General features: G+C 37.4%; 1 long non-coding RNA gene across 1 annotated transcript; it reads right to left on the reverse strand.

The window, feature by feature from the left end:
* Window positions 1–4,496: 4,496 nt before the first annotated feature.
* LOC110306276 (uncharacterized) lies at window positions 4,497–6,878 on the reverse strand. Its single transcript, XR_015044851.1, has 3 exons — window positions 6,821–6,878; window positions 5,074–5,239; window positions 4,497–4,749 (listed from the first exon to the last, which is right to left on the reverse strand). It is a non-coding gene; the product is annotated as an uncharacterized LOC110306276 (long non-coding RNA).
* Between the last annotated feature and the right edge of the window lie 8,305 nt (window positions 6,879–15,183).

Below are 15,183 nucleotides of genomic sequence, written 5' to 3' on the forward strand. Positions count from 1 at the left end.
TCATGCCTCACTCAAGTTGAAATTATTTTTAAATATTAATCTACTAAAGGTGTAAGGCCAAGTCATATATGCCAAATGAATGAAGGTGGAATATAGATTTGGCTAACTGTTTACAGCCAAAGAACTGGTGTCAAGATAACCACATCACCAAAGAAGGCAAGGTATAGGCATGCTACATGCCAAAAACCATTTAAGAATTCACATAATTTATAATTTTATAAAATATAGATTATCTGTAGATAACCACAAGCATTTATGAGTCCTGTTCTTTGTTCAGTCTCAGACATGTCTCCCATAGGAGTTCTGCAAAGCACATGAGTTGGAAACTTTACATTGTGACTCCATAATGTACAACCTTTCCCCCTTTTTTACTCCCAAGATAGGTATATCCTAGTCCTTGAAATCTACAAGTATGTTAAGTTACAAGTTAAGAAGAGACTGGCAATGTGGTAAATTTAAAGGGAAAGATCTTTAGTTGGAGATTCTTTGGTTTGAGTGATAATTGTCCAATACAGGCTCATGTGTGTAAGCAATTGATTCCCAATTGATGATACTGCTTGGGAAGGACATGGAACCTTGAAGAGTTAGATCCTTGCTGAAGGAAGTGAGTCATTGAAGGTTGCCCTTGTGTCTTTATAGCCTAGATCCACTTCAAGTCAACTGTCTATGTCATCATTACGGATACAGTGTACCAATAGCCTCCCCTTCCTGCCACCATGATTCCCTGTCATAATCGGATGTATGTCCTAAAGCCATAAGCCAAATAAATCTTTCTTCCCTAAACCTGATGGAATAAGGGAGAAATGGAAAATACTTTTCTGCTTAGGAATTTTTCCCCTGTGCCCATATCTTTGAGGCTTTTGCCCACTTTCTCCTCTATTAATTTCAGTGTCTCTGGTTTTATGTGGAGGTCTTTGATCCACTTAGACTTGAGCTTTGTACAAGGAGATAAGAATAGAACAATTCCCATTCTTCTACATGATAACCACCAGTTGTGCCAGCACCATTTGTTGAAATTGCTGTCTTTTTTCCACTAGATGGTTTTAGCTCCCTTGTCAAAGATCAAGTGACCATAGGTGTGTGGGTTCATTTCTGTGTCTTCAGTTCTATTCCATTGATCCACCTGTCTGTCGCTGTACCAGTAGCATGCAGTTTTTATCACAATTGCTCTGTAGTACAGCTTAATGTCAGGCATGGTGATTCCACCAGAGGTTCTTTTATTGTTGAAAAGAGTTTTTGCTATCCTAGGTTTTTTAATATTCCAGATGAATTTGCAAATTGCCCTTTTTATCTCAGTGAAGAATTGAGTTGGAATTTTGATGGGGATTGCATTGAATCTGTAGACTGTTTTCGGTAGGATAGCCATTTTTACTATATTAATCCTGCCAATCCATGAGCATGTGAAATCTTTCCACCTTCTGAGATCTTCAATTTCTTTCTTCAGAGACTTGAAGTTCTTATCATACAGATCTTTCACTTCCTTAGTTAGAGTCACACCAAGGTATTTTATATTATTTGTGACTATTGAGAAGGGTGTTGCTTCCCTAATTTCTTTCTCAGTCCGTTTATCCTTTGTGTAGAGAAACTTTTCTAATGACTTTGAAGACTAGCAAGAGATATGCAAGCAGTCTTTAGGAGATGGGGAAGGCTGAAAATTGATTCACCAGGTCTTAAAGATACTTCAACCCTGCCAGGAACTTGATTATGGTTCAGAGACTTAGTCACTTGTGTCTGACTTCCAAAACTGTAAAATAATAAATGTCTTACTCTTGTGGTGATTTGTTATAGGAACAATAAGAAACTAATACAAATTAATAGCATTATTATCAGTTGAATAGAATGTGTTCACACATCAGGTGTCAAAGGCTCTGACAGAAGTTTCCCTCCTTTTCTAGCTGCAGAGAGCAGGAAGCAGAAATGCATTCTTTTTAGTGTGTTTGGATTTTTCTAGATGTTGATAATAAGTGATTTTATGTTTGTTTATCTAACAGAGAGGGAGGATCTGGGAAAACTTGTAAACCAGTGTCAGCTAGACAGGACCCTGATATGGCTGTCTCCTGAGAGATTCTCCCAGAGCCTGACAAATACATAGGCAGTTGCTCACAGCCAACCATTGGACTGAGCACAAAGTCCCCAATGTAAGAGTTAGAGAAAGGACTGAAAGAGCTGAAGGGGTTTGCAACCTCATAGGAAGAACAACAATATCAACCAACCAGACTCCCCATACCTCCCAGGGACTAAACCACTAACCAAAGAGTACACATGGAGGGACCCATGACTCCAGCCACATATGTAGCAGAGGATGGCCTTGTCAGGCATCAATAGGAGGAGAAGACTGTGGTCCTTTGAAGGCTCGATGCCCTAGTTTATGGGGAATGCGAGCCCGGAGAGTCAAGAGTGGGTGGGTAGGTGGGGGAACACCCTCATAAAAGCAGAGGGAGGAGGAGGGCTTTGGGGGAGGAAACCAGAAAAAAGGGATAGCATTTGAAATGTAAATAAAGAAAATATCCAATAAAAATAAAGTAGTGTCAGCTCTCTTTTGGATCTTTATGTTTGCAGTGCCTGTTGCTAAAAATCTAAGAAATCAGTAAGAATTGCACCTTAGGGTTTTATTTATTAATTTTAATTCATTTATTAATTCATTCATTAATTCATTTATTTTTGAGACTGGGTCACACTATGTAGCATGAGCTAATCTAGATCTCTATATAGATCAGCCTGACCTTGACCTCACAGGGATCTGCCTGCTTTTTCCTCCTATTAGCTGGATTAAGGATGTGGAACATCTCCAACTGGTTATAAGGACACATGCTCCACTATGTTCATAGAAGCCTTATTTATAATAGCCAGAAGCTGGTAAGAACCCAGATGTCCCTCAACAGAGGAATGGATACAGAAAATGTGGTACATTTACACAATGGAGTACTACTCAGCTATTAAAAACAATAAATTTATGAAATTCTTGGCCAAATGGATTTATCTGGAGGATATCATCCTTAGTAAGGTAACCCAATCACAAAAGAAGTCACTTAATATGCACTCACTGATAAGTGGATATTAGCCCCGAAACTTAGAATGCCCAAGATACAATTTGCAAAACACAAGAAAATCAAGAAGAAGGAAGACCAACGTGTGGACACTTTATAGCTCCTTAGAATAGGGAACAAAATACCCATGGAAGGAGTTACAGAAGCAAAGTTTGGAGCTAAGATGAAAGGATGGACCATCCAGAGACTGTCCCACCCGGGGATCCATCCCATAATCAGCCACCAAACCCAGACCCTATTGCATATGCCAGGAAGATCTTGCTGATAGGACCCTGATATAGCTGTCTCTTGTGAGGCTATGCCAGTGCCTGGCAAATACAGAAATGGATGTTCACAGTCATCTATAGGATGGAACACAGGGCCCCCAATGGAAGAGCTAGAGAAAGTACCCAAGGAGCTGAAGTCGTCTGCAACTCTATAGGTGGAACAACAATATGAACTAACCAGTACCCCAGAGCTCGTGTCTCTAGCTGCATAAGTAACAGAAGATGGCCTAATCGGCCATCATTGGGAAGAGAGGCCCCTTGGTCTTGCAAACTTTATATGCCTCAGTACAGGGGAATGCCAGAGCCAAGAAGTGGGAGTGGGTGGGTAGGGGAGCAGGGTGGGGGGAGGGGTAATAGGTAATTTTCGTGTTAGCATTTGAAATGTAAATAAAGAAAGTATCTTTAAAAAATGGGGTGTGTGTGGAACATCACATTTGGTTTTGTTTTAAAGTTTTAAAGACTAAGGTACTAAGGATCAATTAAGAGGTCTGAGAAAGACATACTTCTGTGGCTGAGCACCAAGATGCTAGCGATGAAAAGTGGCATCTCAGATGCTCGGCATGAGAAAGGACATTTCTCAAACAGAAAAAATAATTGTAAATAAAGATACTTTTGTTTTTAAAGATACTTTTGTTTTAGACTTCATTTTTTGTTTTGTTTTTAAAGATACTTTTGTTTTAGACTTCATTTTTGAAGTCTAAATGGCAAAATCCCTGAGATGTCACTCTTTTCATTCTCAATAAAAAGATTTTTGTTCTTCTAGACTTCGCAACCCCTCCCATCTAAAGAAAAAGCATGTGTCAGTGAATCTTGAAGAAATAGTTTTAGATGTCAGTTTTAGTTCTCAGCCGAATAGAGACATTTTTATGAGTTCAATAGAGAGAACAATGAGGAGTTGAACATTGACTCTCTAAAACAAGCAAGGGGGGAATTACAAAGGTGATATACTGAGCTTCAGATCAGGGCAAAGATGGTTGAGAAGTGAGAACTGACTGGCAAAGACTGAGTTTCTTTTAATGGGCTCTTTGTGTATTTCCTGGCAGACACAATTTTGACTGAAGGGGCTACACACTTCTTCATGGAGATCTAGTCTCCTTTCCCAGTTAACTTAACATCATTCTCTCTTCTATCACTAGAGCACATACTACACACACACACACACACACACACACACACAGCATTCTTGTTACATCATAGGTCTTCAGTGGTATCTCTGTTTTCTTCAAATATCCAATACATCACTAGTTGACTTGACACCACCAGTAGTAGATTTATGGCTTGATTCAAGTACAAATGTAAGCAAAGTTAAAGATGACTGGAAATCACATTGGTGTGACCAATATACAGCACTGAAATCTGCATACTCTGGCAATTTGTCTGAACAACCACCACATCTAACATCCATTATATTACCATGGAATACGGTTGGGACTGTGCTGTAAGAGAAGGCAAAGGAAGAAAGTAAGACACTGTTTTGCAAATGTCAGTAACTCTTAAGGCTCTCTCATTATTCAAAACTCTGTCACACACTATTTGTACAATTATTCAGTCTCACTGTTTTTACTTGGTTTCATTCTGGAAAAACAACATATGAGGCAGATGGCAGAGATTTAAGGGACAAATAACATTTTCTATGGTCATTAGATATATCTATAATTGACATGATAACAAAGTTTGTCCACACACCCTAAAATCATCTCAAGTGCTGCCTCATATGTCATACTTTGAGAAATGCTCAGCTGAAATAAGTCTCAGCTCACTTTCTACATTTTCAGACTGGTCCAAAATCACCAAACTGCTGTGGTTGTGGAGAGGCAAGGGTAAGCTCTCATTCATCCTCATGGTATCAGGCTGATATTTTGCCCATTTTCTACATCTTCCTCTCTAGCATCTCCAATTCTAGTTTTGGCAGCTGTGAGAAGAAACCTGAAAGGGAAAGAGAGGGCTGTAAAAAAAGAAACGCAAAACCCAAAACTGGCAAGTGAAATGGGAACCAGCCTGGTTGGCTGCTGTTCTCTCTCTCATGGGTTGAAAGGCTAATATCAAAATATTGTGGTTTTAAAAGCATCAGAATGACGGGATCTTGAATTGTGTTTGTCATCACTCTGTGCCCCCATCGTTGTCTCTCTTTTTATCTCTGTAATATGCCATAATTATGTCTTCTACGATGGTCAATTATCTTTGAACTAGAAAACAAATTGCCATCATTACCTCTGATTATTCTTCCCCTTTCTTTGATCATATTTTGTACAGCAACCCAAAATTGTGTGATCATTCAGCCTTTCGCTTTCCTTGTTGCCTTGCTGGTAGAGCTGAGATTCAAAAGGAGATCATTTCCCTGCCGTTCCCCATGTTATCTTTCCCCTTCATTCTCTTTCAATGTCTCTCAGGCTTCACATTACCAAAATATGTTCAAATAATCTCATTACCAACATAGCTTTTGGCAAGTATGGCCCTTCACTCACAGTTTCTTCTTTGTTCTTTTTCTTTCCCACTCTGACTGCATTTACAAAATTTAATGGGGTTACATGCAAAGACCCATTCAAACTGCATTAATATCTTAGGAAGCCACTGCACCCTAAGGTCAATAATCTCAAGATGAATGTATTCTAAGACCTCTGTGACATCAAAAATTAATGAGCTTTGGTTTAACCAATGATCACTGAATTATAAAGAACCAACTGCTGTGGCTAAAGGATCCCATGAAATTAGCATTTCCTTTGGTTTGAAATAAAGAAGAAAGAAAGGGGATGAAAAATTATACTTAAGAAATAGAAATGCAGAGGTTTTCATAATTAGCTTTTCCATAGTGGCGTCAAGAAAATTTACACAAGATAATACATATGGGAAGCTCAGGTATTCATGTGATAGGGCAGTTTTCCTGGATTGGGCATCATGATGACATTTCTGGGTCCATAGTGACACTGTGATTTCCCAACAAATTTGAAGAACACGCTCAATGCCAGGGAATGGATCTTTGCTATTCAAATGCATTGTGCTACCTAGCAGATGTGGAAAGTAAGGTTTACCGCAGCAATTTCTTCTAACACACACTGGCAGAAGTCCTGCGTGTAAATCAAGATCTTCACTCTTGCCATCTCTCACTGCCCCTTCTATGTTTTATGTGGAGCTTCCCTTCTGATGATTATTCTCTATCTCCCATAGCTCTAAATCTATACTGAGGGGAGAAATAAAATTAAAAACGACGTCCTCTTCCGCACCTACTCAGCGAATAGGTAAAAGTTGGCATGTTGCAATCCCCAGGGAACAAGGGCTCCTCAAAGAACTCATTCAGTGTAACTGCTATGTCAACATAAAGATGAGAGGACTGATGCCAAAAAAATTGAAGTATATTATATTATAGTTTTAAAATAGTGTATTACATATATATAGCATATATATATATATATATATACTTAAAATATTTATTGAAAGAGTGTTCCTATAATTGCAGGAAGAGCACATGGATGGCATCTAGAGAACCAGGCTATAATTTCAGGCCATTACCAAAGCCAAGGTCATATTACTTCTACGGTATGATAGTCTTTGCTTCAGCGACATCATAGACCTCCCAGTGGATGATCTGAAACAATGCATGCAAAGATGGTTAACAATAGCACATTTTACTAAGTACTAGACACTCTTAAATAGTATGGTCTGCTTTTTCTTCTTCTTTAAGTAGAAGAATGAGAAAAGCTCTGCTATGTATTACATACATGTGACATTCAGCAAAGAGGTCTCACTTGCCTTCTCTTTATAATTTATAGCATCCATATAGGCACTATGTTAACATCTTGACTTTGGAGTTAAAAAAAAAAGTGGGAAACCTTGAGAAGGTTAGTAATGTGAAATACTCTTGTATAGATCAGGGATTTTTGTTTGTTTGTTTGTTTTTGTTTTTCATTTGTTTCTGTACTTTACAAATATTGAGTGCTGGATCTTATCCTGGAGCAGAGATGGTAGACAGAACAGAATGTAAAACCAACACAGCATTATGAATTTATGAATTTATGAATTTATGTTTCTTAAGAACAGAGCCACACCCATACATGGTTCTTTGTATGGGTCATCTACACCCATTGTAGAACTATTACACTGTCAAAATATCAAGAGTAAATAGTGGTAATGGAGACAATGCGGACTAGTTTTCTGTTATTGGTTGGTTGGTTGGTTGGTTGGTTGGTTGGTTGGTTGGTTGGTTGGTACATTTGACACAAGCCAGAGTCATCCAAGAGAAACTTAGTCAAACAAATGAATGTATCTTATCTATTTGGTGCTCACAGTTGATGTCTTTGGCTATAACAAATAGAGGCCCTGCTTTTACTTTTTAACAGGCTGTTTTGATTTGACTTAACAGAATGTGATTTATAGAGTATGGAAGGGAATTGCATCATTCATTTTTTCCCTAGTGATAATAGGAAGCTTAGCCAGCACAAATGTCCCTGTGAAAGTGTGTTCCAATCATACCTATTTTCTTCCCTGTTACCATTCAGAGCGTTTACAAGCTGGGGTTAAGAGCGCCACCAACAGTTTGAACAGCAAATGGTTTTGCATTACTCTGTAAAACTAAATGCCTTCCTTAACAACATTTTATAACCAAGAGAGATAACTACTTGAGAAGAAATCTGACATTAGGTCTCTTGATTCTGACTCAACACAGAAATTCTGCCAGATCTGAAACTTCAAAGCTCAATATGTTAATGAGTTCACAGTGGCTCTAGAGAGCCCTTTCTGGCCAAAGGAAAGAGCTACCAAAGCATTTCTTCCTTAAAGTGAAAATTGATGCTATTTGGGGAGTCAGATGTGATAATGTTAATATGTTGGGAAATATAAGAGGGACCATCCAAAGTAAAACTGATCAAATTATAAACTTAGATGGTTGGGATGTCCTTGTTTTTCTCATTCTGATTCAGGGGGCAATTTTACTTTCAGATAATCAAAATTTATTTATATAGATCTGGGGTTTATTTGCTATAGCTAAAAGGCCCATTCAGAATTAAAATCTATTTCTTTAAAAAAACTGTGAAATTAATCTATGAAACAATTTTAACTTAAATATTAGCATTTAAGCCAAATCTACTTTTACTAAGGAACAAGGGTGTGAGTCACATGGGAAAGAATAAATCCAGATGGCCATGTGGGTTATTATTCAAATGTGAGTTGTGTGAGTTCTTTATCGAAAAGGCTTTCTACTTCTTTTTTTTTTTTTCTTTTTTTCAGAATTTGCTGGGTCAGGAAAACTTATATCTCCAAAGCTCTGTTCAATGATATAAGTGGTTAGGAGCTTCCTGAAGCTCCCATCATGTAGGAAACATTAGGAAATCAGTTAAGAGTCTGTTCTATTATCATAGTCTGGGAACTGAAGCTACACTGAAATGGCTGCTACTTTGCTCTTCCAAGGCAGAAATGGACACAAGTAAACTGGTACTCTAAAGGAAAAGGAGAGAGTAAAGTCTTCGCTTATATGTTGACAGTTACTACTCTTTTTATGAAGGGAGATATGATGATAGCTCTTAAGTTGTTAAAAAAAATAAACTTATGTTATAATTATATTTTATATATTTCTCTATATATATTTTATGTAATATATATTATATGTAATATATATATATATTACATATGCTTTGGCATTCAGAGAACATCTATGGATAATCCATCTAAAATCTGGCTTTTATGGCTATATGTAAGACACTGAAAATTTCTGAACCTTATGTATCCATATATAAAACCCATAATAAAAATGGTGTTTGTCTATAACGCTACTAGTGTAAGGCCCAAGTATAAAGAGTAAAACACAAGAACAAGTAAATAATATTATCAAGAACAAGTAAATAATACTAATTGAAGCTATAATCATCACTATCTGAATAATAAAAACACGGTGGCAGTTAAGTGTTGGTGACACCATGCTTTTCTTTGTGAGCCAAACATGCTTTGGTTAACTCTGCTGGCCATTCACTTTCCACACAAGAGATTTTGATGAAAGGCCACATCAGCTGAGAGGTTGTTCTAATTTATTTTGTGATTTGGCTAAGAATCTGGAGGCATTAGGAGGTACATGGAATAGAGAATCCAGAGTTATTATTGCAAACTGAAAGTGTGATGAACCTAATAGTCAAAGGCAGATCATAGTGTGAGATTTAAAATATGACAATAAAGAAAAGGAGGGCTGCACTAATATTATTCAAATCTTAAAACACATTGGAAGAAATAATGTAATGGTGGGGAGAGAGGGGGGAAGAGAGAGAGAGAGATCGTCTGGTTAGTGAGAAAAACACAAGCTTACCTCAAATCTTCACTATGAACCTTGATGAGATCTCCAAAGGGCAACCGACAAAAATTAGGCAACCACACATTCACTCAGTTGACACAAGTTTGAATTTAAAGGGAAAATGAATTAAATGACCTTATATTAAATGCCTATTCTGGCCAAGTTGGAGGTCAGGGCACTGCCAAAATTACAAGGTCACTGTACTGAAAAATCCAAGTGGGAGATGGGAGATATTTCAGTATGTAAAAGTGCATGTCTTGCAAGCACAAGGATCGAAGTTCAATCCCCAACACCCACCTAAAAGATGGTATGATGGTGTGTACCCGTGTCTCAGCACCACAAGACCTCTGGGGCTTGCTGGCCTGCCAGTCCACCGGAGTCAGTGAACTTCCAGTTCAACAAAGATTCTTTTTCAAAAATACAAGGTTGTGTGCAATTGGCCTGCACTCATACACACATAAACAAACAAACAAACACACACACAAATATGTATACACACATAATCACATATACAAAAAAATATATTAAAGGATAAGGAATATAAAAGAAAAGTAACCTCCATTAAGATGGAGACTTTACTTTTTTAAAATTATTTAATCATTATAGAGAACATTTTTATTGTATTTTTGCTAGCAATAGAAATAAACCATCTGACTTTACCACTTTTTAATCTTTTTATTGAAAGTAGTCTTTTTCATGCATTCCTGATTATGGTTTTCTATTCTTCTACTCTTCCAGGTTCCTTCCTACCTCCCCTCCCATCTAACTGGATCCACCCCCTTTCCAGCTCTCACCAGAAAACATTATTATTATTATTATATGGTAATAAGATAAAACAAAACCCAGCACATTGGACTAGGACAAAACAATCAAAAGGAAAAGAGCCCAAGGAAAGACACAAGAAATAAGATGTAAACTCAGAGACCCAATCTGGCTTTTACATTTCTCTTCGGTAACATGCAGAGTACCTTCTCCAAAAAAGATGTGAGAACACAAGGCTGGAGGCTCTGTGAGCACCAACTCAACCTCTCTATTTTCAGTGAGTTGTATAGGTCTTGACATCAGCAAGCAGGCCTTGCTGATAGTTTTTGAATAGCAACCTATACCGTTGGCAGCAGTCTGTGCTATTTGGGCATTCCCATGGGACCCCTTTGGTAAAAATCTCAATTAGATGTAATTCATTCCCAGTACTGGAAGCTTCATTTGGTAACAAGAGCTGGCAAATTGTACCTCCCTTTATTTGGTCATTTCATTTAGATCACCTTCATATATGTATATAATTTATGAAGCTTCTGATGTATCAAGTTTCTAGACTACCTTTTAAAATGGTTCTTAATTTTAGCTCTCTTTCCCCATATTCCCTCTCTTGCTCCTTCATCTTTCACCCATCCCAACTGATCCTCCGATTCCATTTTAATGGAACCGGGAATAATAACTGCTTTGTGGATTTTCTATTATGTGATCTCAAGGTCTCTATCAGTGAGGTGAAACAAAGTAACTATTTAATTTATAGGAGATAAAAGAGAGTAGCAGAATTAGAAACAGTAAACAAACAACTATCTTTGAGAAGTTTTCCTATAGAGCAGGAAGTTTTATATGTAAGTTTTAGATCTATAAGATATAACTCATCTTAGCGTTAACTTTTTCTGGGATAATTGGCTCAGAAATTGAAGAGATGCAGGCTCCTTATTGGTTTCCACAATGAAAATTAAGTTTGCAAAGACATTAAAGACATGTCTTCAAACCTGCTAATATGATGGAGAAGAGGGAGACAAAGAAAGGAAGAGTATAAGATCTCAGGAAAATTCCAGTCAAGTAGGGGAGACATATTTACAATGTCAAGGGAAGAATGAGCATTGCTGCATTTAACCCTTGACATGATCTCAACAGGACTACAGATCCTACATACCTTTGTATTTAAGATTCAGGCTTTGGAACATTTAGAAATTACCCTCTAATTTCATAATGTATGGCCATTTGAAATTTTGATAAGAAAAATGGAAAGTGTTCTGCTGGGCTCTTGTGGAAGAAAGTCTCTGCCTATACCCACCCAGCATCTACAACTTACCGACTTCTGCATTTTTCATGTCAATGTCACATGAATGAGAACAAACACCAAGCATTTCATATGAGTTACTTAAGATGCTTTTTTGTGTGTTAATAAGAAAAAATATAGCATTGTATTCCCTGGTTGAGTATAAAAACATCAAATGGACCATTCACTCTTACTGCAGAATTTTGGCTTAGACATAATGATGAAAACGTGAAATAGACCCATATATTGTTTCCCTCTCTGCATGAATAACTATAAAGGCACCATTATGAGTGACAGAGTAATTATCTGGATTAGGAAATTAATGAGGAGCTGAATGATCCAGAGGGGACAAGTTAGAATAGAATCCATTCTATCTCAAATGGCAATACCTACTTAATAAATACTGGAAAATCCATTATTTTTGTTTTGTTATTGGAGAATTATAGCCTATTTGTCAGTGGTAGACAACAGATGTTTAATGAAATATATATATATGGGGTTGTGTAATGAAAACTGAATCCAAGCACAGACTTCCAAGGCATGGGGGCTGTAATGGGGAGAGAGACAGAGACAGAAACAGAGAGACAGAGAGGGGAGTGTCTACAGATATAGCAAATTATGAAACACACTATACTAAAAAAATATGTTAAAGTCAAATAACTACAAAAAAATGACTTTGGTATTAGGAAACATAGACCCTGAACTGCTTTGCTCTAATATGAGTGTAAAAAAATTTGTCAAGTATTCTTGCCTAGAAACATTGTTGTGGGAATGTGGCTCTGTTGGTAGAATGCTTGCTCAGGATGCATGAAACTCTGGGTTTAATTTCCAGTACTTCATAAACCAATTAGATAGTGCATCCCTGGAATCCCAGCTTGAAAGGTAGAGGCAGGATGGTCAGAAGTTTGAGGGCATTTATTCTGCTTCGTAGCAAGCTCCAGGACAGCTTGAGATAAATGAGAACCTGTCTCAAAAATGATTTGTACAAGAAAATAAATATTTTAAAAAGATATTCAAAATTAATCAATGCTGTATCAATGACTAAAAACAGCTCCATTCCAACCTCCATTGTTTCTAGCTGTAACTAGTTAACATTCAACTAAAAAATCAAATGATTGTTGAATAGAACTGCTAGAATATTCAAACAAGTGGGAAAAGTCTTGTTCTTTCCTTACACTTTTATCTATCATCCTGGGGTTAGGAAAGCTTTAAGATTATGTTGATATTAGGGGAGAGAGCAGAGAAATGATATTATAATAATAATATAATGCTATTTGCACAATAAAAACCCATAATCTCTCTCCATGGACCTTGTAGGTCAGAGACATGCTAAGAACATATGAGAAGAGAGGAGTCCAGGTCTTTTGTATCTGTAGGAATTAGAGTGGACATATAACTACACAGACAAGTTAATGTGGGAGTCTAAAGGCAGCATTTGTCTACACATTGAGAAGAAGGTGACTCCTATAAAACCAACTGCTCTTCTATAATCTTCCAGGATAAAGATGCGTAAGAGTTCCAAGCATCTAGTAGGTTTATGTTGATTTAATGACATTAGCCAGTGGAAAAGCGCTTCTGGGATGATTAGAAAACAGTAAGAGGTGGTAGAGGAGCCTCATTCTAGCAGAAGCACTGTGGTTATCAGAAGCATTACTTACTTGCCTCTTCGCTTTTACCAAACAGTTAGCCAAAAGCCAGTTAAGGGAACATAGGTTTAATTTGTTTCCCCACAGCTCAGAGGAGCACAGTCTCCCATGGTTGGGAAGAAACAAAAGAATGAGTGGCTTGATCCATGGTAACAACTATGAGGCAGAGATGGGAGATTGCCAGTTCTTGGTCAACTTTTCTTTTATCCTTCTTATTCTGTCAGGCACATCGCCTAAAGATGGTACCACCAGATTCAGGGTAGGTCTTTTTTCATTGGTTAAATGTTTCTTAAAACTCCCTTAGAAATACACTTAAAATGTCTTTTATTAATACCCCCAAACTAGGTATTTATTGATCTAATCAAGCTAATGATATAAATTAGTGATTGCAGGAAGGCAGCCATATTATACAACCATATAACAGAGTGATAAATAAGATACATTCCCATAGGTGCATTGTGGATAATTTGCTGACACCTCCCACAGGAATGCCAGTGTCTTATGCTTGTCATAAGACAGCACCTAGGAAGATTTGAAACAAAACACAATCAGCAAAATAATAAGAAAAAACATTACCCCTACCATCTGGAGCTCTCCTTTTGTCTTGGCATTGGAAGAAAGAGGAGGAGGAGATATGAAATTTCCAGAGGAGATACCAAATTAGCAAGTATGCCCTGAGCTACTCTTTCCTTTACAACACTGCCTCCCATCTAAAAGAAAATGCACTGCCTTCATACGAAGTGCAGCCTCAAGGCTCTGAGCACTCAGGGGATGAATCACAAGTCCTGTCACCTTGTGCAACAGCCCTGTCACGTTGTGTGACTCTAATAGAAATCCTGAGAAACAAACAGAGCAGGAACATAACTCTACATTCAACACCCAGTGCCCATCAGATTGAACACAATCTAATTAGGAACGCAGGCATTCTGCAGAGGCAGACCACTTGGGCACTCTAAGCCAATTCTGATAACTCTAGATATTGATTTTAAATTACAAAATCATTAATACATAGCACCACAATCTCACTTCATTGAACATCTCCTATAGAGTCCAAAGAAATAGGAAGCCAGTGACAACCTTTACACAATATTTTGACAGGGTAACTTCACTGTCACTAACTTGCAGGACAGAATCAACTATACTACAAGCCATCCACACCCAGTGCCTTATTTTTCTTCATAGGGTTGTGACTCTTCTGTTCAAGCAAGGGATTAGTTCAGGTTTGTGAAACTTGTAACTTCTAGTAATAAAAAGATGTATTTGTAAGTGTCATTTAATTCTTATGGTGATCATGATTGCCTATCCATCATTGGATTAGATATTCATTCATCTTTAAGTTTTGACATCCACAGGTATCTAATCACCAAAGTCTTTTTTTTTTTTTTTACAGCAAACACTGACTGGGAATTCTGTGACTGATTAAGGGACCCATGAATAACACAGTCCTTGTGTGATGTAATGGTATTCTCAGCCTAATTACAAGATGAAGGAAGTGCATCTAAAGCCTCATACATTGTGTCATGTAATATACTAAAATATATGAATAGCCCCTAGCATTTATTAATCACTCCTTATACATCTGTGGGTCACCAATGTAAAGATGTCCACAAAAATTCATGCTTCCTTTTAATAAGTATTAGTTACTGCTAGACAGTAGCCACCCATAGAGGTGATGTTCTTCCCAGTAACACCTGTCATCAGAGAGACAGTATGATCTGGCCAATAAAATGTAGACAGAAGTGATCTATGCTACATTTATGCCTAAATATCAAAACCTGATATATATAGTATTCTTAATTGTCTCACACATGTCCACATGACCACATGGCTGGACTCTTGAATGAATGTGAAGCAGAGTCTACCCATCCCCATCATTTACAATTTTATGAAGTAAAAACATCTAAAATTGGAAAGCTAC

This window comes from Mus caroli, unplaced genomic scaffold (assembly GCF_978045245.1).
Source record: "Mus caroli unplaced genomic scaffold, Mus_caroli_1 scaffold_13, whole genome shotgun sequence".
In the NCBI taxonomy this organism is placed as follows: Eukaryota; Metazoa; Chordata; class Mammalia; order Rodentia; family Muridae; genus Mus; species Mus caroli.